Below are 23,927 nucleotides of genomic sequence, written 5' to 3'. Positions count from 1 at the left end.
ATCAGTATCATTTTAAATCTTCCCTCAGCCAGTGTTGCAGTAGGATTACTTGATAGGTCCATAATTGTGCACATATGGCGCCATATTGAAAAGGCTTAAGAGCCAATTGGCTTTCTAAAGTTGGTTTTTCCCGGAGACTCCTGAAATTCTCCATCACTATGATGTCCCAGAACTTACCTTGCCAGATGTGCCCATTAGCAGCTTAACATTTGTTTGTTTTTGCTAGTGATTACCAGGGTCTACCTAATGAAGAAAATTGGCCTGCCTCTAAATATTTCTTTTTTTTTTTTTTTTTGAGAAGGAGTCTCACTCTGTCACCCAGGCTGGAGTGCAGTGGCGCAATCTTGGCTCACTGCAAGCTCTGCCTCCCAGGATACACCATTCTCCTGCCTCAGCCTCCCCAGTAGCTGGGACTACAGGCGCCCGCCACCGCTCCCGGCTAATTTTTTGTATTTTTTAGTAGAGACGAGGTTTCACCGTGTTAGCTAGGATGGTCTCGATCTCCTGACCTTGTGAACCGCCCGCCTCAGCCTCCCAAAGTGCTAGGATTACAGGCCTGAGCCACTGTCCCTGGCCTAAATATTTCTTTCTCTTATCAAGATTACCTTTAATTCTAACTTTCATTTTACCTCAGCTAACCATTTCCCACAATTCATCATGGTTTTAAAGGAGATTCAAGCAAGCATAGTCTTTTATTTAGTGTTTTTTAGAAAAACAGAGAGCAGAAGTAGAAATTTGGTTCAGTTAATGAACTTAAGTCTTATTGTTCAATTCCCACCTATGAGTGAGAACATGCAGTGTTTGGTTTTTTGTCCTTGCGATAGTTTGCTGAGAATGATGTTTTCCAGCTTAACAGGAAGGGGAACATCACACACTGGGGCCTGTTGTGGGGTGGGGGGATGGGGGAGGGACAGCATTAGGAGATATTCCTAATGTAAATGACGAGTTAATGGGTGCAGCACCAACATGGCACGTGTATACATATGTAACAAACCTGCACGTTGTGCACATGTACCCTAGAACTTAAAGTATCATAAATATATATATATATATATATATATATGTATATAAACTTGAAAAAAATGAATTTAAGTGCACGTATCAGAACTAAGCATTTGGATACCTGGAGAGTATTTGTGAATTTTTTTCACTCTTTTGAGCACCATACTTAATTTTATTTTCTTGATTGCTTACTGTATTTGTTAAACCAACTGAAAAATATGTCTGATTCCTTGGCGTAACTTCAACTTTTTGTGCATACTTCCATGTTTAGTAATTTCTGCCAAATCTTTGAAAAACAGAACAAGACTTGAGGAGACTCTGGGATTAAAATAATTTGTGCTATGGATGTTATGATGATGAAGTCCTGATTTTCTGGGTCAATTGACAAATAAAATACATTAGAGGTCAATTCTAGATTTCATAACAGATTTTTGGAAGAGGAAAGTATCCAAAAATTATTTTGTTTGACCTGTTTCACTTTCTGGCCTCTCAGCAGGCTCCCTACCATTTGTGTCAATGTGTCTCTGTGGTTAATAGTGCTCTTGGCATGGAGCATGGTTGAAGACCCAGATAGTGAATTTAACTCAAATTCTATCCTCTAACAACAGGACAGTTCTCCTGGGGAACAATTCTATTGTTGGAAGTCCTTTCCTTTGGATGTGCCTAAGAAAAGATATCTTTTGATGAGAAAAAGAGGGAGGGAGAACAGAGAGGGAAAGAAAGTTTAGAAGGCAAGTTTAGAAGGTGAAAGTGAAAAAAAGGGACTTACAAAAGAAATGTTTTTCATATGTCATAAGGTCAAATTTTTTCATAAGTTTTAATTTCATCATTTGATGAAGTAACTTTCAAATGTTGATACTTAATCAAGTGTTGATATCTAATGTAGTTAAGTATTTGCTGTGGATAGTTAGTTATGTATTAATATAAATATGATAAATAAAAATTATTTCCAAAATCATTATTTTAACTTATTCATCTCTCATTAAACCACCAGTCTATGACAGGTAATGTATGCTGTAGGGTTACAAGCTATGATCCTTAGTCTACTAAACTTTACACATTAGAAGTTTTTGTTTTGTTTTAAGTTCAGGATTTGAAACGAAAAACAGTCAAAGGAAAATGCAACAAAAAGAATTTTAAGGGGACATATACAAAGAATTATTTAAATGCAACAGGCAATGTTATCAAAATGTAATGCTTTCAAATGTAATACGCACAATGATATTTAAGAGGTCATGCTCTAAGTTTCAACTGTTTCAGATCCTGATTCTTCCACTTACTAGCTCTTTGACCTTGAACAACCTTCACTACACTGTCTCTCAGTCACTAATTTGTAAATTATGTATGATATTAATACCTAAATTCATATAGTAATAAGTGCAAAATGGAGTCCTGGCCAACAACATGGTAGGCACTTGGTACATTTCAGTATTATTTTTAAAGAGACAAAGGGAAAGGAGTCAGAAATTATAGATGTACAGCCTTTAAAAATTAAGATAAAGTTCCTATGGAACAACAAAAAACATGAGAAAGGTCAAGAAGCATATGATATTCACAAAGATAATGGGTATTATGCTATAAAATATTTACAGAAGCTGACTGAAAATTACTCTTTTAAAAGAAATAACCAGGAAATCAGTGTTAATAGCAAGCACTTAAAACAGTACCTGGCTCATGATAGTTGTTTTATAAATATTGGTTAAACTAATAAAATAAAAGGCGATTTAGTTCTATGATTCCTGAGAATAAGGAACAAATTGATGTGAATATTTATTTTTATTGAGGTGGCTACAATCATTGAAACCTAACCCCAAAGCATGAAGACTAACAATAAACTCATAAAAAGAAAAATTTAACATTATCAGGTATCAAATAAAGATGGGTCAAGCCATAGTGGTTTGAGTTTCAGAAAGGCATTGAAAATAATATTGGCTACTGGAAGACAGAAATATGGTTATGCAAAAATGGTCAAAGCTAAAAAAAAAATAAAACAAAGGACTGTAAAAATAGACACAACAGAGGCTATGTCTTGAGGAAAAAAAAAGCAACGGAATATGTTATAAATACTAAGTGTCTTCCAAAAATGAAAGTCATTTAACTCCTCCAGTCATCCACCTGGCAATGTTGAATTACATATATTTGTGTATTTGCACAATATTTGCACAATGGATCTCAGACTTTCTTATGCACTATCTGGAGGATGCATACAGATTGTTGCCCCCGACTCCCATCCTACTTGGGTGGGACCTGAGAACTCATTTCTAGCAAGTTGCCAGGAGATGCGCATGCTGCTGGTGTGGGAACTGCTGTTATAGTTAAAAGAAGAGTAGATTTAGCTTCTGGATCCCAAGATTGAAACCACAACTCTTCCAGTTACTGGTTGACACTAAAGCTAGTAATTTCAAACATGATTCTAACTGATAGCCATTAAAGGTTCAAATATTTTCTACTGAAAAAAGGCATTTGCACCAATAAATTGCTATTATTTGCATCAATAATTAAGAGTTTAACCCTTTAGGGCCTAGAACTGAGAAGTCTTGGTGCTAAAATACAAGGTAATCTTATAGCTGACTTTATCAGTTAGCCACACTTCAGAAGGAAAAAAATAAAAACGATAAACAAATGATAAAATGTCTTAAACCCTGTCTTATTACAGAGGTCAGACATGATACCAGAAAACAGCTGCGAGCTAGAAAAGCTGGGTCAATAGCATTAAGAAGTTGCAACTCCTCTGGGGTTGATGTGGTGAAGCACCAAGGCATCATATGTACTCATCTGCATATGGAGAAAATATCTCAAATATGTTTTGCTCAAAGTATTTATAGCATGCTCATCCAGAAGCATTATCACATGTTAGTACTACATTTAAAGCACAGCAATTATATACTATATTAAGGGTATTTATGCTTATAATGTTAGTTTTAACCATTAATTCATTCAACAATGCTTTTTGAGTTTGTGGTGTCTGTGTTGTGCACTGTTCCAGGCTCTGAGGGACAGGAGTGAAAGATCTGGGACAGTCCCTGTCCTCATTCAGGGAGGGCATTAACTTTTAAATGCTTATATTCTCAAAAGAAAGGCAGACAATAAGATGTAACAAATGAGTAAACTAGACAATTTTAGCACTAAGTCCTAGGAAGGAAATAAAAGAAAGTGATGAGGTTTGGCTGGGGACAACTTCAAATAACTGTTCTGCTGAGCACTAAGTCCCAAGCACTATTTCTAAGTACTTAGTCATTTATCAAGCAACTTATGTTACACTGACTTTGTGCTGGCACTATTTCAAATGCCTTATAAACATTGATTTACTTAATCACATCACAGCCCAATAAGGCTGGAATTACTATTCAAAATATTCAGATGAAAAAGTGGAAACAGAAAGATTAAGTAAATAGGCCAAGGTCATACAGCTAGTAAGAATTTGGAACCAGGGATTTTGTCTCCCAAGTCTGTGCTCCTAATTCTTTTATTTACTATACTGGCACTTGATTTTCATATATTATCTCACTTAACCATCACAAGTATCAACTGAGGAATTATACCTCATACGGCAGAAGGGGCAACTGAAACACAAGAGAAAAAGACATTTTGTCAAGGGTCGAATTTGTACCCTCACAGTCTGATTCCAGTCTCTTCTTGACCATTTCATCTTACTGCCTCTAGATTACCTTTACGGAGAAATCATCATGGTCTAAAAGATAAAAGAAGTAAAAACACTAAAGCAAAATGACTTTATGTTTATATGTCATATAAAATATTAGACCAAAGAACTAAGGCTTATTTTAAGATTTTATCACCGAACACCATGTAAAGTCAGTGATTTTACGGGAAGCCCCACAAACACAGGCTGCATTCCAATAAAATCCAGTATGAAGCATCAGCAACTACATTCTTGTCTTTCTTTCCCTACTTATTCACTGTCTTTTCCTTTAACAATAAAATTCTCCAACAATGCAGGATAAAATAAAGACAATATTATAATATGAAGCATGGAGGTTGGTGAAGTATTAGAATGAGATTCAAAATTAGGATCCTTGGCTAACCATCTGAGTGGCCATAGACAAATTATTTAATTTATTTGGGCCTGCAATTTGAGGAGAGAGGATTGTATCAATGATTCAAAACTTGTTTACGTAATGGAACACAGAGAATGTAGTAAAATGTTAACCTATTAATTTGTAATAACCACATATCCGATTTTGTGCTAGACCAGATACCACCTTACCATCTTATACTAAGCTCTAGAATAAACAAACGCCAGCAAGTCCCAAAGTCATTTTTAAAATGTTTTTGTGAAAAAAATAAGGAAGATCTATACAATCCCTTCTGCGAATTGGACCAAGTCTTCCCTGTCTTCATTTTTAGTAGCAGGATACTGAGGTTCCCTAAAGCATAGTTTGAATACCAATCAAATAGCTATCCAAGGTTTTTTGTTTTTTTCCAGCCCACTATGACCACTTCACACTAGTGAGCAGGTGAGTTGAAATATCTGCATTCAACCCATAGATATCAAACATATCTACAAAAATATCTTTTGAATAGGAAAGATACGGTTGTGGACGCTGCTTCTTATGTGGCTCAGTATCCTTCACCATCCTCTGGCAACCTGACCTTAGTTTCTGTGTGAGAACCAGCAATCGCTTAGTCTCAGTCCATGTGATTCCAGCGAAGCTAGCTCCACCCCTAAGTCTAGTGTTGGTGCATATGTCCTGGATCTAAGGCAATTGGCACATCATAAAGAACCCTTCCCAAAAGGGCTTTGTTTAAACAGTCATACATCATTTAACAAAGAAATAAGTTCAGGGAAATGCTTCTAGGCGACTTTGTAATTGTGAGAACATCATAGAGTGTACTCCACAAACCTGAGATGGTATCGCCTACTATACATCTAGGCTATATGGTATAGCCTATTTCTCCTAGGCTACTAACCTGTATAGCATGTGACTGTACTGAATACTGCAGGAAATTGTGTAGCACAATGGCAAGTATTTGTGTATCTAAACATAGTTAAGGTACAGGAAAATATGGGGCCACTGTTGTCTATGCAGTCTGTCACTGACCAAAATTTCCTTATGCTGTGTAATTCAGAGAGTTTTGCTGGTACATACTTGTATGTAATTCAGAGACCAGTAATTCACGAGACTTTTGCTGGTACATACTTCTGGTAGGTTCATATGTATCTGAAATCTGAGAAAGTTTTAAGAGACAAAGCTGCTGACATCATGTTCCTTCTTCAAGCCTCCTGAAGGCAGAACTGAGATGGAGAAAAATGGAAAAGTTGGAAAAGTATCAGCTGAAAAATGTTGGAAAAGCCATTTTCCATGTAGGAAAATTTTTTTCCCTAATGGAATTTTTTTTTTTCAGGTTACATGCTTAAATCAGTTTGCACCAGGAATTTTATTACCTGCAACTAAGAGTACAAACCAACATAAACAGGCATTGGTTATGTTGTGTTCTCAAATTCCTGATGGTCAACAAAATGGAAAGACCTATTACAGTTATTGTCATGACACCACATGCAATTTTTACAATTTTTCCTCCCTTCTGTCACCTCTCAAACCCTAAAGTAGAGTATGTGATATTTAATTATCGTGGCTATTAGGCCTAAACTATGAGGCTGCTGAGACAGTAATTTTGATTTTGTGTGTGTTTGTTTTTGTTTTCATTTTTTAATACCTTATAAGTGCTATATTTCATGTTTTCCTTTTTGCACTAGTGTTCACCATGATAGGGATTCTACAGTTAGAAGATAAATCAAGAAATAATCTAAACCAGACCTTTACCAGATTGCAGGAGTGTGGTAGACAGAATTTTACAAATGGCCCTCAAAGATATCTTTCCCTAATTTCTGGAATCTGTGAATACGAGATATCACTTCCATAATTATATTATGCCATATGGCACAGCTGACCTCAAGACAGGGGGATTACCTGGGTAAGCATAACCTACTTACATGAGTCCGTTTAAACACAGCGAGTTTTCACCAGTTGGCGACAGAAGGAAAAGTCAGAGAGATTTAAAGCACAACGGGGGCCGGGCACGGTGGCTCACGCCTGTAATCCCAGCACTTTGGGAGGCCGAGGCTGGCGGATCACAAGGTCAGGAGATGGAGCCCATCCTGGCTAACATGGTGAAACCCTGTCTCTGGTAAAAATACGAAAAATTAGCCGGGCGTGGTTGTGGGCGCCTGTAGTCCCAGCTGCTCAGGAGGCTGAGGCAGGAGAATGGCATGAACCCGGGAGGCGGAGCTTGCAGTGAGCCGAGATCGCGCCACTGCACTCCAGCCTGGGCGACAGAGCGAGACTCCGTCTCAAAAAAAAAAAAAAAAAAAAAAAGAAAAAGCACAGCGGGGATTTGAGACACCACTGCTAGCTCTGAAGATGGAAGGGGCTGTGTGCCAAGGAACATGGGTACCCTCTAGGAACTGAGACTGGCCCTGAGTGACAGCCAGCCAAAAAAAAGGGGACCTCTGTCTTATAATTATGAAGAATTGAATTTGACCAACACTCTGGAATGATTTGGAAGCTGAGTCTTCCCCAGAACCTCCAGATAACAGTCCATCCTAGCTAACACTTTAATTTCAGCCTTAAGAAGCCCGAAGTAGAGAATCCAGACAAGTTCATTTGGACTTGGTGAAAACTCGCTGTGTTTAAATGGACTGCGAGATAATAAACGGCCATTGTTTTAAACTGCTATATTTGTGGTACCTTGTTACACAGCAATGATAACTAATACAGGCAGTTATTGCTGATGTTTCAGGACAAATAATAAACTAATTATTTGGGCTTTCATGACATAGTGAGAGAGATGTTATTATACTTTTTGTTCAACCTTGGGATAATGAAATCTGTGGTATACCAGTAAACCACAATGAGTATTTTACAAGACGTGTAGGCATAATCATATAAAATCTTATGTCTTATATATACTTTATATATCTATTTGTAGTCTCATAAATATACTCATATGTATATGTGTGTAGACTAAAAAGGAGCATTCCAATCTCACCAGCATACACACACGCACACATCTTTTCCTACATGTACTTCTTACAAATAAAACAGGAAAAAGACTCTCAAATTTAGGAATTTAATTTTTACTCTTCCTACTCAGAGAAATTTCTGCTTGTGTGACCCACTTCTCACACATGATGGAGGGCAAAGTCCTCCCCTCTCCCTCAAGTTTACTGAATTTGACCCTATTTTTTCTTTTTCCTTTTTTTTTTTTTTTTTAACTCGCCTTAGACTTACTTATTTTGTTACTCTTACAGAGAAACAGACTTCCAATGTAGGCTTCTAAATAGCTTAGGAGAAAATTCCCTATTAGAAGTATGCTAAATACCTCCATCTGCTGTTAGAACCGGGAATTCGTTTTGTAGCTACGTTGTAACTTACTTTTTAAAAAACATTAACAGAATTGCTGTAAGTTTAGAGAAACACTTGCCCTCTAGTTCTAATGGTACCATTCTTTCAGAGGTTCAAGGTAACTGTTCTTAGTTTTTTTTTAACAAACTTTTCTTCTCAGGAATATTGAACCCGCCTAGATAAGCTCATAAGTGCAGTCAAGTAATTTCCTTTCCACAGAGCTCTCCAACTGCATGGAGCCTCTGTTCTCAGTGGTGGATATGTCCAATTGGGAAATGTTTTCCTTTTTTTAAACTTTTTATTCTGAAGTAATTATAGATTCATAGGCAGTTACACAGAGCAGTCCCAAACCCCTTTTCCAAGCTTCTTCAGTGGTAATTTCTTACACAAATACGGTACAATATTAAGAAATTGACACTGGTACAATCCGTAGCGCTTATTTAGATGTCACTAGTTATGCATGCACTCATGTGTGTGTGTTTGCATGTGTGTGTAGCTCTGTGCAATTCCATCACGTATGTAACACATCACAATCAAGACACTCAACTGTTCAATCACAAGACACCCTTTATTTATATCCATGTCGCTTGCCCCTGGAAACCACTAACCTGTTCTCCATCTCTATAATTATGTTATTTCATGAATGTTACATAAATGGAATCATGAAGTGTGTTTGCTTTTGAAATTGGCTTTTTCCATTCAACATAATTTCATTGTGGTTCATACAAATTGTTGTGTGTCTCAAGAATTTATTCCTTCTTAATGTTGAAGAGTATTCATGTTTAACCATTCATAGAAAAAGGCTTTCTGCTTGTTAATATGGAGTGCTACCCAATGTCCTCAGCCATATTCAGAGAATACCTGCATCTTAGTAGCCATATATGATGTGTCCCAAATAAACACTGAGGTGTCTTTCTCTCAACTTATTTTGAAACACTGAAAATTTTTTATACTGTCAAATTTCCAGTGGCAGACATGGGTTCAATTATGCCAAAGTTAAATTCATTTAAAAAGAAAATTAAAAACTTTCAAAATTAAGAGTCCTGTTAATCTCAAAGAGTTCACTGTCCTCATTAAGAGAAAAAAAGATGCCATATGTGAAATAAAGGGTAGAAAAGGAGAAAAAAAATTCTGGTTGCTTCCAGGGAACTTATACCAGTTAGAAAATTATGACCTACCTTGTGATGAGAGCTTTCTGCTTGATGTATGAGCTCACTTAAATAGAAATTAAAACAAATCCTAGGTTTCTGGTCAGATATGACACATATAAAAAGATCCACTCTAAACTGGCAGAACTGGACGGCAATTTTCACAATAAAAAGCTTTATGCATTTATGCATTATTGTTAGGGGAGCCATCATTTTATAAATAAGAAATCAGACTCTTTCACCTTCATGAAATGTCCTTCTCTTTCCTTTCAAACAAAACAAATCCCAACTATCCTCCTTTTGGTTCCAGACCCTTCTCTTCCACAATGTCTTCCAAACACACAGCCATCCATTCTTTCTCACACTCATGGCATTTGTGAGGTGGCGTATCCTCATGTACTGCTGTGTGGAAATTCCATTTGAGTCTTATTAATAACTTCTACCCTGTGCTCCAAGTTTCTATCTGTTGTTCATTGTCATCTTTTTATAAAAGCAAAAAAAAAATTGGAAACCTCTTAAGTCCTATAACATTACATGAATTATACAAATTAAGGTTCACACTGAAGGATGATAATGTAGTCATATATTTAATGTAAGGAAAATATGCTCACAGAAAATCTTAATGTCTGTTATTCTGTTGTCATTGTTGAGCACAAAAAAAAATCAGCATGTCCTCAGTTTTGTAAATGTAACTACAACAGCCAGATATTTATAAAAAGGGAGAGAGAAAAAATAATAATCAAGATTGTATCTATTTTTTTCTGTTCATTAGTTTTTTAAGGGTTAGTGATAAACGTGCATAAAGAGAAACAATAAAAGTCATTAAAGTTTTTAACCTTATCTCTTCAACTACATTTCAACTTTCTCAAGAGTAGACTATCACTTTTATTTATATCCTCCAACTTGGCAATAGAGGTGATTTAATATACTCAATTTCTTTTGTTCACAGAGGCTAAAAACACATTTTTATAACGTGACTATAGTTTGTCACTACTAAGTTATTTCATTGTGCATATTCATGTTTAGGTTGCAAAATTCCTTGAGGATGGAGGGATTTTTTTTAACTTAAAGACCACTCTAATACTATATAGTACAATTCTCTACATCCTATGATAACTCAAAAATTACTTTTTGAATAACATTTAAAATTTAGCAGTGCACAACTTACTTAAAGGCAGGAATTCACATTCTTTAAAGGGATTTCAGATTCTTTAAAGACAGGAATTTGTTGCATTTTATAACATTTTGCACTTTATACTAATACTAACAATAGCACATTATTATTGTCATACAAGCTGCCATTTACTGAACATTTACTATACCAAGAACTGGGCTCAACTTTAATATTCATAATCTCACTTAAATGTCACAATAATCACTATCCCTCTGTTGTATTTGAGGAAATCAAGTAATATTAACTATCTTACCCCAAATCATACAGTGAGTACTTAGGAGAGCTAGGACTGGAAGCCACACTAATCTGACTGTAGTTCAGAGATGCCAGTTAGGAAGTTATGCCATCTCTCTTTATAAGCGCTCAATGAGCATTTATCAAATGAATGGATGAATACAAAAATGAGAAATTGATGCATATTAGCTATTACTGTGAATTGACTTTCAAGTATTAGTAAATCATAGAATAAGAGAGAACACAATGAAAAAAGTTTAGCAATGGGAGTTAAAGATTTAAATTCTGATAGGAAATTCACCAAATTAAAATCTAGAAAATGCATCCTGCATTGTTTCTGGGCATCTGAATATTGGCACATTGTTCTGTCTGCTCAGTCGATCCCCTTGCCTCTAGTTCACAGAAAGGCCCAATTAGAGACTTCTGGTCAAAAAAGAATGGACTCATGACAAACATAAGATAACAAGTCAGTTAAAAGGACTGTCAGCCGGGCGCGGTGGCTCACGCCTGTAATCCCAGCACTTTGGGAGGCCAAGGTGGGTAGATCACGAGGTCAGGAGATTGAGACCATCCTGGCTAACATGGTGAAACCCTGTCTCTACTAAAAATATTTTTAAAAAATTAGCCAGACGTGGTGGCAGGCACCTGTAGTCCCAGGTACTCAGGAGGCTGAGGCAGGAGAATGGCATGAACCCGGGAGGCGGTGCTGTCAATTACTTGTATTAAAATAGATACATACACTGATGGGCAATTAAAATGGCTATATATACTATAACAATTAGTCTTAACTTATTTGAAATCAAACTTCTTTATTGTTTAGAAATATTTAAAGAGGTCATTCATTATAAGAGACTGATATTTGGTATTTCTGTTTTAAAAATGTAAAAGTAATTCTGAGACATGGCCTATGTCATAGTTTGGTTAATTCTGTATTCCAGTTTTAAAACAATAAAAAACATATGTAGATGACTTTTGTTTGTGCAAAGAAAATAAAATGCTGTCAGAAAGTACAAATTCAGGTCTCTTATTTGATCAGGTTAGTTATATAAGCTTTTTAAAATAGAAAGGAATAAAGACAGTAAGTTAACAGGCCATGAAGTCAAACAAACCTCATGATCAATAAATTTGCCCAACCCAAGTCAGATTTTCACTAGTGATGGCACGGAAAGATTTTGTAACACTATGAACTCATGAAAATCATGAGCTTCTTGTATACATTTTTATTTTCAAGTGTCTAACAAAGTTTCTGGCAGAAAGAAGGTACTTAATGAATATTCAGAGACTGAACAAATGCATTCTAGACAAGAATTAAAGATGTTTGGGGGATTCAGGGGACCATGGTGGATGGGAGGCAAGACTAGATTGCAGCTCTGGACAGAGCAGCATGAGGAGGTTAGCATTGTGAATTTTAGCTCTAGATCGACTGCATGAATAAACCAGCAATCCCAAGAGGACCCACAGACCCTCTGAAGGAAGTGGACTGCTCCTGCAGGGTCGAAGAGACACCCCAAATACTGTGAGTGCCTCAACTGCAGAAGTGGGAAAGGGAGACCCTCCTCTCCCAAACACACACCTTCAGTGGAAAAGCTGAAGGTCTGTTTGCGGGAGAAGTTTCCAACTTTACTTGGAGCTGAGTCAAGTTAGAGAGCCGAGTGAAATACAGGAGTACAGGAAGCAGCAGAAAGGCCCTAGGAGCTTGCTGGCTCCCCAAGCAGCCATTCCTGCCTGGCACCACAGGGAACCATTGGGAGGCTGGCCAGAGGAGCAAGGGGTAAAACTCCACAGGGAGAAGGAAATCTCTAGCTGAACTTTGTAAAAATTTGAGCAGGGCAAGAAGCCTCCTGGCCAGAACTCCAGGGAGGGCGAGAATCTGGCTTGCAGACTTCACAGGTAGGGGAAGAACTAAGGCCCGTTTCTCTCACAGCTGGGAGGCGGATAGCCTCAGGCAAATTTTCAAGTCCATCTCGCCCTCACCTGCAAATGGACTCAGGGCTGTTGGGGGTGGGCACAGTGCGGGTGGGATGGGCCCTTCAGTTTGCATGGGAGCTGGGTGAGGCCTATGACTGCCCGCTTTCCTCCACCTCCCTGACAACCTGCATGACTCAGCAGAGTCAGCCATAATCCTCCTAGGCACACAACTCCAGTTACCCGGGAATCTCACCTTCATCCCCTACAGCAGCTGCAGCAAGACCTGCCCAAGGACAGTCTGAGCTCAGACATGCCTACCCCTGCCCCCACCTGATGGTCCTTCCCTATCTGCCCTGATAGTGGAAGACAAAGGGCATTTAATCGTGGAAGTTCTAGGGTCCCACCCATCGCCAGTCAGCTGATGCTTCCTGGAAAGCACCGTGTCCTGGCAGGAGGCCAACCAGCACAAAAATAGAGCATTAAACCACCAAAGCTAAGAACCCTCACGGAGTCCACTGCACCTGCTGCCACCTCCACCAGAACAGGCGCTGGTATCCTTGGCTGAGAGACCCATAGATGATTCACATCACAGAACTCTGTGCAGACAACCCCTAGTACCAGCCTGGAGCTGGGAAGACTCACTGCTTCACTACACCCAGAAGAGAGACAACAATCACTGCAGTTCAGCTCACAGGAAGCCACATCTATAGGAAAAGGGGGAGAGTCTACATCAAAGAATCTGAACAACAGCCTTCAGCCCTAGACCTTCCCTCTGACGGAGCCTATGCAAATGAGAAGGAACCAGAAAACCAACTCTGATAATATGACAAAACGAGGCTCTTCAACACCCCCAAAAAATCACACTGGTTCACCAGCAATGGATCCAAACCAGGAAGTAATCCCTGATTTACCTGAAAAAGAATTCAGAGGCTAGTTGTTAAGCTAATGAGGGAGGGACCAGAGAAAGGCAAAGCCCAATCCAAGGAAATCCAAAAAATGATACACAAAGTGAAGGGAGAAATATTCATGGAAATAGATAGCTTAAAAAAAATAATCAAATTTAGGAAACTTTGGACGCACTTTTAGAAATGTGAAATGCTCTGGAAAGTCTCAGCAATAGAATTGAACAAGTAGAAGAAGGAAATTCAGAGCTCAAAGACAAGGTCTTTGAATTAACAATGCAACAAAGACAAAGAAAAAAGAATAAGAAAATATGAACAAAGCCTCCAAGAAGTCTGGGATTATGTTAAACAACCAAACCTAAGAATAATTGGTGTACCTGAGGAAGAAGAGAATTATAAAAGCCTGGAAAACATATTTGAGGGAATAATCAAGGAATACTTCCCCAGCCTTGTGAGAGACCTAGACAGCTAAATACAAGAAGCACAAAGAACACCTGGGAAATTCACAGCAAAAAGATCTTCGCCCAGGCACATTGTCATCAGGTGATCCAAAGCTAAGATGAAGGAAAGAATCTTAAGACCTATGAGGGAGAAGCACCAGGTAACCTATAAAGGAAAACCTATCAAATTAACAGGAGATTTCTCAGCAGAAACCCTACAAGCTAGAAGGGTTTGGGGACCTATCTTCAGCCTCCTCAAACAAAACAGTTATTAGCCAAGAATTTTGTATCCAGCAAAACTAAGCATCATATATGAAGAAAAGATACAGTCGTTTTCAGACAAACAAATGCTGAGAGAATTCGCCATTACCAACCACCACTAAAAGAACTGCTAAAAGGAGCTCTAAATCTTGAAACAAATCCTGGAAACACATCAAAACAGAACATCTTTAAAGCATAAATCACACAGGACCTATGAAACAAAAATACAAGTTAAAAAGCAAAAACAAAAAACAAAAAAACAAATTACACAGGCAACAATGAGCATGACGAAAGCAATCGTACCTCACATTTCAATACTAACATTGAATGTAAATGGCTGAAATGCTCCACTTAAAACATACAGAACCACAAAATGGATAAGAACTCACCACCCTACTATCCGCTGCCTTCAAGAGACTCACCAACCACATAAGAACTCACATAAACATGAAGTAAAGGGATGGAAAAGGGAATTTCGTGCAAATGAACACCGAAAGCGAGCAGGGGTAGCTATTCTTATATCAGATAAAATAAACTTTAAAGCAACAGCAGTTAAAAGAGACAAAGAGAGACATTATATAATGGTAAAAGGCCTTCTCCAACAGGAAAATATCACAATCCTCAACATATATGCACCTAACACTGGAGCTCCCAAATTTATAAAATAATTAGTAAGAGTCCTAAGAAATGAGATAGACCGCAACACAATAATAGTGGGGGACTTCAGTACTCCACTGACAGCACTAGACAGGTTTTCAAGACAGAAAGTCAACCAAAAACAATGGATTTAAACTATATCTTGGAACAAATAGACTTAACAGATATATATAGAACATTTCATCCAACAACCACGGAATACACATTCCATTCAACAGTGCATGGAACTTTCTCCAAGATAGACCATATGATAGGCCATAAAACGAGCCTCAATAAATTTAAGAAAACTGAAATTACATCAAGCACTCTAGAAGACCACAGTGGAATAAAAATGGAAATCAACTCCATGCAAATACATGGAAATTAAAGGAAATTAAATAACCTGCTCCTGAATGAGCATTGGGTCAAAAATGAAATCAAGATGGAAATTTAAACATTCTTTGAACTGAGTAACAATAGTGACACAACTGATTAAAACCTCTGGGATACAGCAAAGGTAGTGCTAAGAGGAAAGTTCATAGCCCTAAACACTGACATCAAAGAGTCTGAAAGAGCACAAAAAAACAATCTAAGGTCACACCTCAAGGAACTAGAGAAATAAGAACAAACCAAACCCAAACCCAGCAGAAGAAAGGAAATAACCAAGATCAGAGCAGAATTAAATGAAATGGAAACAAAAAAAATTACAAAAGATAAATGAAACAAAAAGCTGGTTCTTTGAGAAGATAAATACAATTGATAGACCATCAGTAAGATTAACAAAGAAAAGAGAGAGAATATCCAAATAACCTCACTAAGAAACAAAACAAGAGACATTACAGCTGATACCACTGAAATACAAAAGATTGTCCAAGGCTACTATGAACACCTTTATGCACGTAAACTGGAAAACCTACAAGAGATTTATAAATTCCTGGAAAAATACAACCCTCCTAGCTTAAATCAGCAAGAATTAGATACCCTGAATAGACCAATAACAAGCAGTGAGATTGAAATGGTAATTTAAAAATTACCAACAAAAAAAGTCCAGCACCAGATGGATTCACAGCAGAATTCTACTAGACATTCAAAGACAAAATGGTACCAATCTTTTTGACACTATTCCACAAGACGGAGAGAGAAGGAACTCTCCTTAATTCATTCTATGAAGCCAGCATCACCCTAATACCAAAACCAGGAAAGGACATAACCAAAAAAGAAAACTACAGACCAATATCCTTGATGAACATAGATGTTAAAATCCTTAACAAAATACTACCTAAATGAATCCAACAACATATCAAAAAGATAATCCACTCTGATCAAGTGGGTTTCATACCAGGGATGATTTAACATACACAAGTCAATAAATGTGATACACCACATAAACAGAATTAAAAACAAAAATCCCAAGATCATCTCAATAGATGGAGAAAAAGCATTCAACAAAATCCAGCATCCCTTTATGATTAAAACTCTCAGCAAAATTGGCATATAAGGGACATACCTTAATGTAATAAAAGCCATCTATGACAAACCCACAGCCAACATAATACTGAATGGGGAAAAGTTGAAAACATTCCATCTGAGAACTGGAACAAGACAAGGATGCCCACTCTCACCACTCCTTTTCAACATAGTACTGGAAGTCCTAGCCAGAGCAATCAGACAAGAGAAATAAATAAAGGACATCCAAATCAGTAAAGAGGAAGTCAAACTGTCACTGTTTGCTTATGATATGATTGTTTTACCTTGAAAACCCTAAGGACTCCTCCAGAAATCTCCTAAGACTAATAAAAGAATTCGGCAAAGTTTCCAAATACAAGATTAATGTACACAAATCAGTAGCTCTTCTACACACCAACAGTGACCAAGCAGAGAATCAAATCAAGAATTCAACCCCTTTTACAATAGCTGCAAAAAGGGAAAAAAACAAAACAAACAAAAAACAACTTAAGAATTTACCTAACCAAGGAGGCAAAAGGCCCCTACAAGGAAAATGACAAAACACTGCTGAAATAAATCATAGATGACACAAACAAATGGAAACACATCCCGTGATCATAGATGGGTAGAATTGATATTTTGAAAATGACCATACTGCCAAAAGCAATCTACAAATTCAATGCAATTCCCATCAAAATACCACCATCACTCTTCACAGAATTAGAAAAGACAATTCTAAAATTCATATGGAAACAAAAAAGAGCCCGTATAGCCAAAGCAAGACTAAGCAAAAAGAACAAATCTGGAGGCATCACACTGACTTCAAACTATACTATAAGGCCATAGGCACCAAAACAGCATGGTATTGGTGTAAAAATAGGCACATAGACCAATGGAACAGAATAGAGAACCCAGAAATAAACCCAAATACTTACAGCCAACTGATCTTAGACAAAGCAAACAAAAACATGAAGTTGCAAAAGGACACCCTTTTCAGCAAATGGTGCTGGGATAAGTGGCTAGCTACATGTAGGAGAATGAAACTGGATCCTTATCTCTTATCTTATACAAAAATCAACTCACAATGGATTAAGGACTTAAATCTCAGATGTGAAACTATAAAAATTCTAGAAGATAACAATAGAAAAAAACCCTCTAGACATTGGCTTAGGCAAGGATTTCATGACCAAGAACCTGAAAGCAAATGCAATAAAAACAAAGATAAATAGTTGTGACTTAATTAAACTAAACAGCTTTTGCACGGCAAAAGGAACAGTCAGCAGAGTAAACAGATAACCCACAGAGTGGGAGAAAATCTTTACAATCTATACATCTGACAAAAAGATTAATATCCAGAATCTACAACGAACTCAAACACATCAGTAAGAAAAAAACAAACGATCCCACCAAAAAGTGGGCTAAGGACCTAAACAATTCTCAAAAGAAGATATGCAAATGGCCAACAAACATATGAAAAAATGTTCCACACCACTAATGATCATGGTAATGCAAATCAAAACCACAATGCAATACCATCTTACTCCTGCAAGAATGGCCATAATCAAAAAATCAAAAAACAGATGTTTGCATGGATGCAGTGAACAGGGAACACTTCTACACTGCTCGTGGGAATGCAAACTAGTACAATCACTATGTTTCCATAGTGTTTCCACTGTTTTCACAGTGTGGAGATTCCATAAGAACTGAAAGTAGAACTACCATTTGATCCAGCAATCACACTACTGGGTATCTACCCAGAGGAAAAGAAGTCATTATATGAAAAAGATTCTTGCACACACGTGTTTATAGCAGCACAATTTGCAATTGCAGAATTGTGGAACCAACCCAAATGCCCATAAGTTAACAAATGGATAAAGAAACTTTGGTATATTTATATGATGGAATACTACTCAGTCATAAAAAAGGAATGAATTAACAGCATTTGCCGTGACCTGGGTGAGATTGGAGACTATTATTCTAAGTGAAGTAACTCAGGAATGGAAAAACCAAACATCATATGTTCTCACTGATATGTGGGAGCTAAGCTATGAGGATGCAAAGGCATAAGAATGATACAATGGACTTCGGGTACTTGGGGGGGAGGATGGGAGTGGGGTGAGGGACAAAATACTACAAATATGGTGCAGTGTACACTGCTCACGTGATGGGTGCACCAAAATCTCACAAATCACCACTAAAGAACTTATTCAAGTAACCAAATACCACCTGTACCCTAATAAATTATGGAAATATTTTAAAAGAATTTAAAAATACGTATAGAACTAAAACACGCCAGCATTTAGACAGAAAGTACATATACGAAGATTAAGAGTTCCAAGGTTCTTGAATTGTTTGTGAAATGGTAAAAACACTAATTTATATCAGGCTTTAGTTAAACAAGGAAACATGTATAATCTCCACAGCAGTCACTAAAAATAATAATAAAATAAAGTTAACTACCAAGATAATTGGGAGAAAGGAAATTAAATAGCATAAAATAATAAATTTTAGAGGAGACCAAAAAAGAGAGAAAACAGGACACAGAATAAATGGAATATATAGATATCAAATAATAACGTGTTAGATTTAAACTCCAAAATACCAGTAATTACATTATTGGAATAGATGGACTAAACATTTCAATTAAAAGACAGAGATTGTAATACTGCACTAAAAAATACTTTTTCATACAAAACACTCCCTCAGCATTAAAGATAAAGTTTAAAAGTAAAAGGACACCAAAATATATAATGCAAACACTGACCAAAAAGCTGGGACCACTATATTTAATATGAGACAAAGTAAACTTTAAAAAGAGAGAAAGTATATAAGAGTATTTTATAACAACATAAGGTTTAATTGACCAGAAAGATAAAACAATTCCAAAATTGTATGTACCTAATAATCTCAAATTATAGAAAAGAAAAATTTATAAAACTCAAAGGAGAAATAGAAAAATCCACAATTTAGTGGGGAATTTTAACCATACATCTTTCAGTAAATAATGTAACAAGCAGACAAAATATCAGTAAGTATATACAAGATCTGAAAACATATTTTTAAAACTTAATCTAATTGAAATATACAGAACACTGCACCCCCAGCTTCAGAACATGTATTTTCTCAAGTTCACATGTATCGTTTATTAAAAATGTGTGTATGGTAGATGGGCCATAAAGAAATCTCAACAAATTTCAGGCTGGGCACATTGGTGCATACCTGTAATTCCAGTACTTTGGGAGGCTGAGGCAGGTGGATCACTTGAGGTCAGAAGTTCGAGACCAGCCTGGCCAACATGGTGAAACCCCGTCTCTACTAAAAATACAAAAATTAGCCAGGCATGGTGGCGCGTGCCTGTAATCCAGCTATTCATCAGGAGGCTGAGGCACAAGAATCTCCTGAACTCGGGAGGCAGAGGTTGCAGTGAACTGAAATGGCACCACTGTACTCCAGCCGGGGAAATAGAGCAAGATTCTATCTCAAAAAAAAAAAAAGAAAGAAATAAAGAAAGAAAGAAACAGAAAAAGAAATTTCAACAAATATCAGAACTAAAATCATATCGAAAACGTTTTCCAATCACTGTGAAATTAATCCAGAAGTCAATAATACAAAGCTGAAATATGTTATATATTTGGAAATTAAGAAATATCCTAAATAGTCCATGGATCAAACAATATAATACAATGGAAATGATAATGAAAATATAAAATAGTAAAATGAGTGCAATGCAGCTAAAGCCATACTTCAAAGTAAATTTGTATCCTTAAATGTATACATCATGGGAAGAAAAGCTGAGAAAAAAAATCAATGAAAATAGGCCATACAGAGAGTAAGGTTTTAGGTAGATAAAAGGAAATAGGAGTGTTTGAGACAAGCAAACTAGCATGGGCCAAGTACAATCAGCTTGGGTCTATCAAGTACATGGAGATCCTGAGACTTAAGTATAGTGGGTCTGACAGTTAATGCTTAATTTCACTAAGGGAATGAGTAAACTCTGAAGAATTATAAGTCCATGAGTGTAATATTCAAAGTAGTACTTCAAAAGCATATCAGCAGGGAGGAGTGCTCAGGACGAACTACCTTCTCCCTACAGTGACACCCATCACGCTCTTTTATCGTAATGACTTGTTTAATATCTCTCTTCCCTGTTACATTCTGTGGGGACAGATCTGTGTGGGGACAGCTCTGTGAGGCCAGAAAGTGTACCTGTCTTCCCCATACTGAATCCCCAGGGCCTAGGATACCATAAAATAGTGTTTAGAAGATAGAACATGCTCAATAAATATTTATGCATTAAAAAAGGATAGAATATATAGATGACATTGACTCAGCCAGAAAGCCATTGGAATAGTTGGGCTGAGTTTTGGATTGACACACGAGTAGATCATAGGGCTATAGTTGGCTGGAAGACAGGATGGTCTTCAAATGTACACGTGAATGCTCAGACTATTTGCTCTCTCCATTTTCTTAATTCCATTAATCATACCCCTTCATTCATTTCTTTGTTCATTCATTCAGCGACTTTGTATTGAGTACCTACCATGTACCGGGTATGTTCCAGCCCTGGAGGTACAGATGTAAAGAAAACACTTCCTGCTGAAGTGAAGCTTACATTCTAATTGGGCAATTCAGACAGTAAATATATATGTATATGGCAGGTAGCAATAAGTATCATGAAGAAAAATAAAGCAGGGAAAGAGAATGACAGGGTATGAGCATGTATGCATTGTATCTCAGAAAAGGCCATGAAGCCAGGGTGACTAGAGCAGTGGAAGGGAGGGAAATGATGATCAGCGATATAATGGGACTGGTAAAGTGGGACATATAGCATAGACTTTGTTTTCATCTAGAGAAAATAAGCCATTGAAAGATATGGAACTGAGGATTCCCATGATCTGACTTATGAATATAAAAGGATCATTCTGGCCCTTAACTGGAGAATAAATTGTAGGAGGACAACGGTTGAAAGAGATAGACAAGGTAGGAAGCTAATCTATAGATCATTTTGACAGCTTCCACTCTGGTCTCATCCAAGTCCACCTAAATGTAATTTATTATCTCTACCACCTGTCTCCTCTTTTTCCATCCATATTATCCAATCCAGAAATCATTACCCACTGTTTTCACTATTATAATACTAGACACTCTAGTTGGGGGGCTGAAAGTTTGAAGAAGGTAAGAGTAGAGCTCCGCATTCATGCCTTAAATAGTTCTATAGACAAAACTGAATAGAACAGAAAAATAAATAGTACATCGTTAAAATGGAAACTATGTGGCATAGTTGAAGGTTTGGGTACCTCACAGCAGCAAATAAAAACAAAAAATAATCATAAAATGCTTATTTGAAAATATTTGAGAATTTCTGAATTAATGCACATTTATAGACATAAGCCTAATCTTTTAGAATGCTTGATTTTTGACTTTGTTTCAGAGAAACAGATGCAATTACATTATTTGTTTATTTTAATTCACAGAGAACATACAGGAATTAATTTTTAAAATATACCAAAACCTAAACAGGCAACAGTATCAGTCAATATCAGGATATTTGACTTTTGTAATCAAAAAACAAAATTATATCTTCACAATCTTGAAACAATATATAATTTCATGTTCTTAAATATAAAGCCATACTTCCAAATATAGTATAAAACAGCTAAAGGCAAATGCTTAAAGCTGAGTATCTTCAATAGCTAAGAAAAGTAATGTAATAAAACCTGGGATTTTATTCCTAGAAAGTATAGTTGGATTTAATGACTATCAAAAGCAATTATTATATTAACATTTACCTTTATCGGTAATAGTTCTAGAAATAAGAAATGGAGCTGTAGCAATTTAAACAATTCACTTTTCTTAAAAAGACAGTCTGACTATTGTCAAAACTGACCTGTGAGTTCACTAGCTCTACAAAAATTGTGTTAATATTTGCTCAACAGAAGGAGGAGAAAGTTCAAAGCAAATAAGACAGTTACAAATTACCACCAACTATACGCAAAGCTACATAAATGATTTAATATAGTACTCTTATGCTACTGTATACTCAAGAAAATCAGAATGTAATTCAATTTTTAATATGTGGGTTTTTACAATTTATAATTATATAGACATGATCATTATTTGTCTGCTTAAAGAGTTTCTCATTGCTATTGATTTGCCTTTCTTTGAAAAGCAGGAGACTATAATAGTTCCTTTAGCTGGTACATCTCAAATCTGTTACTAAGAGAAAAGAACCTTGAATAAAGAAAAAAGCATGTCACTTCTTTCAAGCTTCATTTCTCCTATTTTATCAGGGGAAAAAAGGGCCTTATAAAAATTGACCAATGCAGTAGAGTTTGAATTTATATTCTCCTAAAATGGTAAACATAATAAATTGAGAACCAAACGCTCAATTTTATTTCATGCCAATTGTAGCTAGACATAATTATAGCAGAAGGACTGACTTTACAGCAATTGTAAAAATGTAAATAAGGCTTTAAAACTCACTCAGGAACTATATTTTATAAATGAAGCTTTCATTTTAATGTAAACAATTATCTTAGGGCATGATATGCATTATTCAAAATGTTCTGCCTTTGTTACCATTGAATTGGTAGTTATACTTCAGAAAACCGAGGGACAGAAACACCTGTTTCTTATCAAATCATATCTCCTAGTGATTACAATAATTTTATGTACAAGATAGACTTTAAAATTTAAGTACTGCAACATTTTAAAGTTTATATTTTTAGATAAAAGTTTATTTTAAAAGTATCAGTGGAAAATGTGAAACAAAATGTAACATGACAATTATCAATTTTAGTCCAAATATTCTTAATAGCAAAGTATCGTGTCTACCTTTAAAATGCTTTTCATAACTTGTATTGATTTTTGTCCTAATGCAAACATTTAATTATTAAAATTTGGAAAATAACTAAATATTTAAAAATGCGACAAAAACTTTCAATAATTTGTTATATTTTCTTCAAGTCACCCACCCATTTGGTTGGTTGTTTATTTAAAATTAGGATAATACTAAATGTATTTTTATAAGTTGCTTTTTTATTAGTTCCAAAGCTCATGAGATATTAAAGCACATTTTAATTGAAAAAAAATCAAATGGCTTTTAAATCTATGTTTTCTTTTAAAAGAATGAAGTCCATGCCAAGTTGAGTCATGAAGAGAAATGTCAGTGCGATCCCTGGCAGCTGCTCGCTTCCCTGGGAAGGAAGGGCTGGTTAGGAGTACAGTAGCTAGCAAACCCCTCAGCACTCCACAAAGTCACTAGTGGGAAAAGAACAAAGGCCTTTCCAATGCAACTAACACAGATGTGCCCAAAGGCAAACTGTCAGAAACAGTTAAGATGACAGCTACTCACAGTTCATTATTTCCTTCTCACAGGTCACTGGGTGACAAGCTGGGTCAGCATGCTTTGT

The 23,927-nt window shown here is 36.4% G+C and overlaps 1 protein-coding gene across 1 annotated transcript in view; it reads right to left on the bottom strand.

Moving 5' to 3' along the window:
* DCDC1 (doublecortin domain containing 1) overlaps nucleotides 1-23,927 on the bottom strand; it is a 486,974-nt gene that overhangs the window by 163,403 nt on the left and 299,644 nt on the right.

The sequence above is a fragment of the Hylobates moloch genome, unplaced genomic scaffold (assembly GCF_009828535.3).
Source record: "Hylobates moloch isolate HMO894 unplaced genomic scaffold, HMol_V3 SCAFFOLD_11, whole genome shotgun sequence".
Taxonomy (NCBI): domain Eukaryota; kingdom Metazoa; phylum Chordata; class Mammalia; order Primates; family Hylobatidae; genus Hylobates; species Hylobates moloch.
Note: the sequence above shows the minus strand (reverse complement) of the source record. Positions and strands in the feature narration are given on the sequence as shown.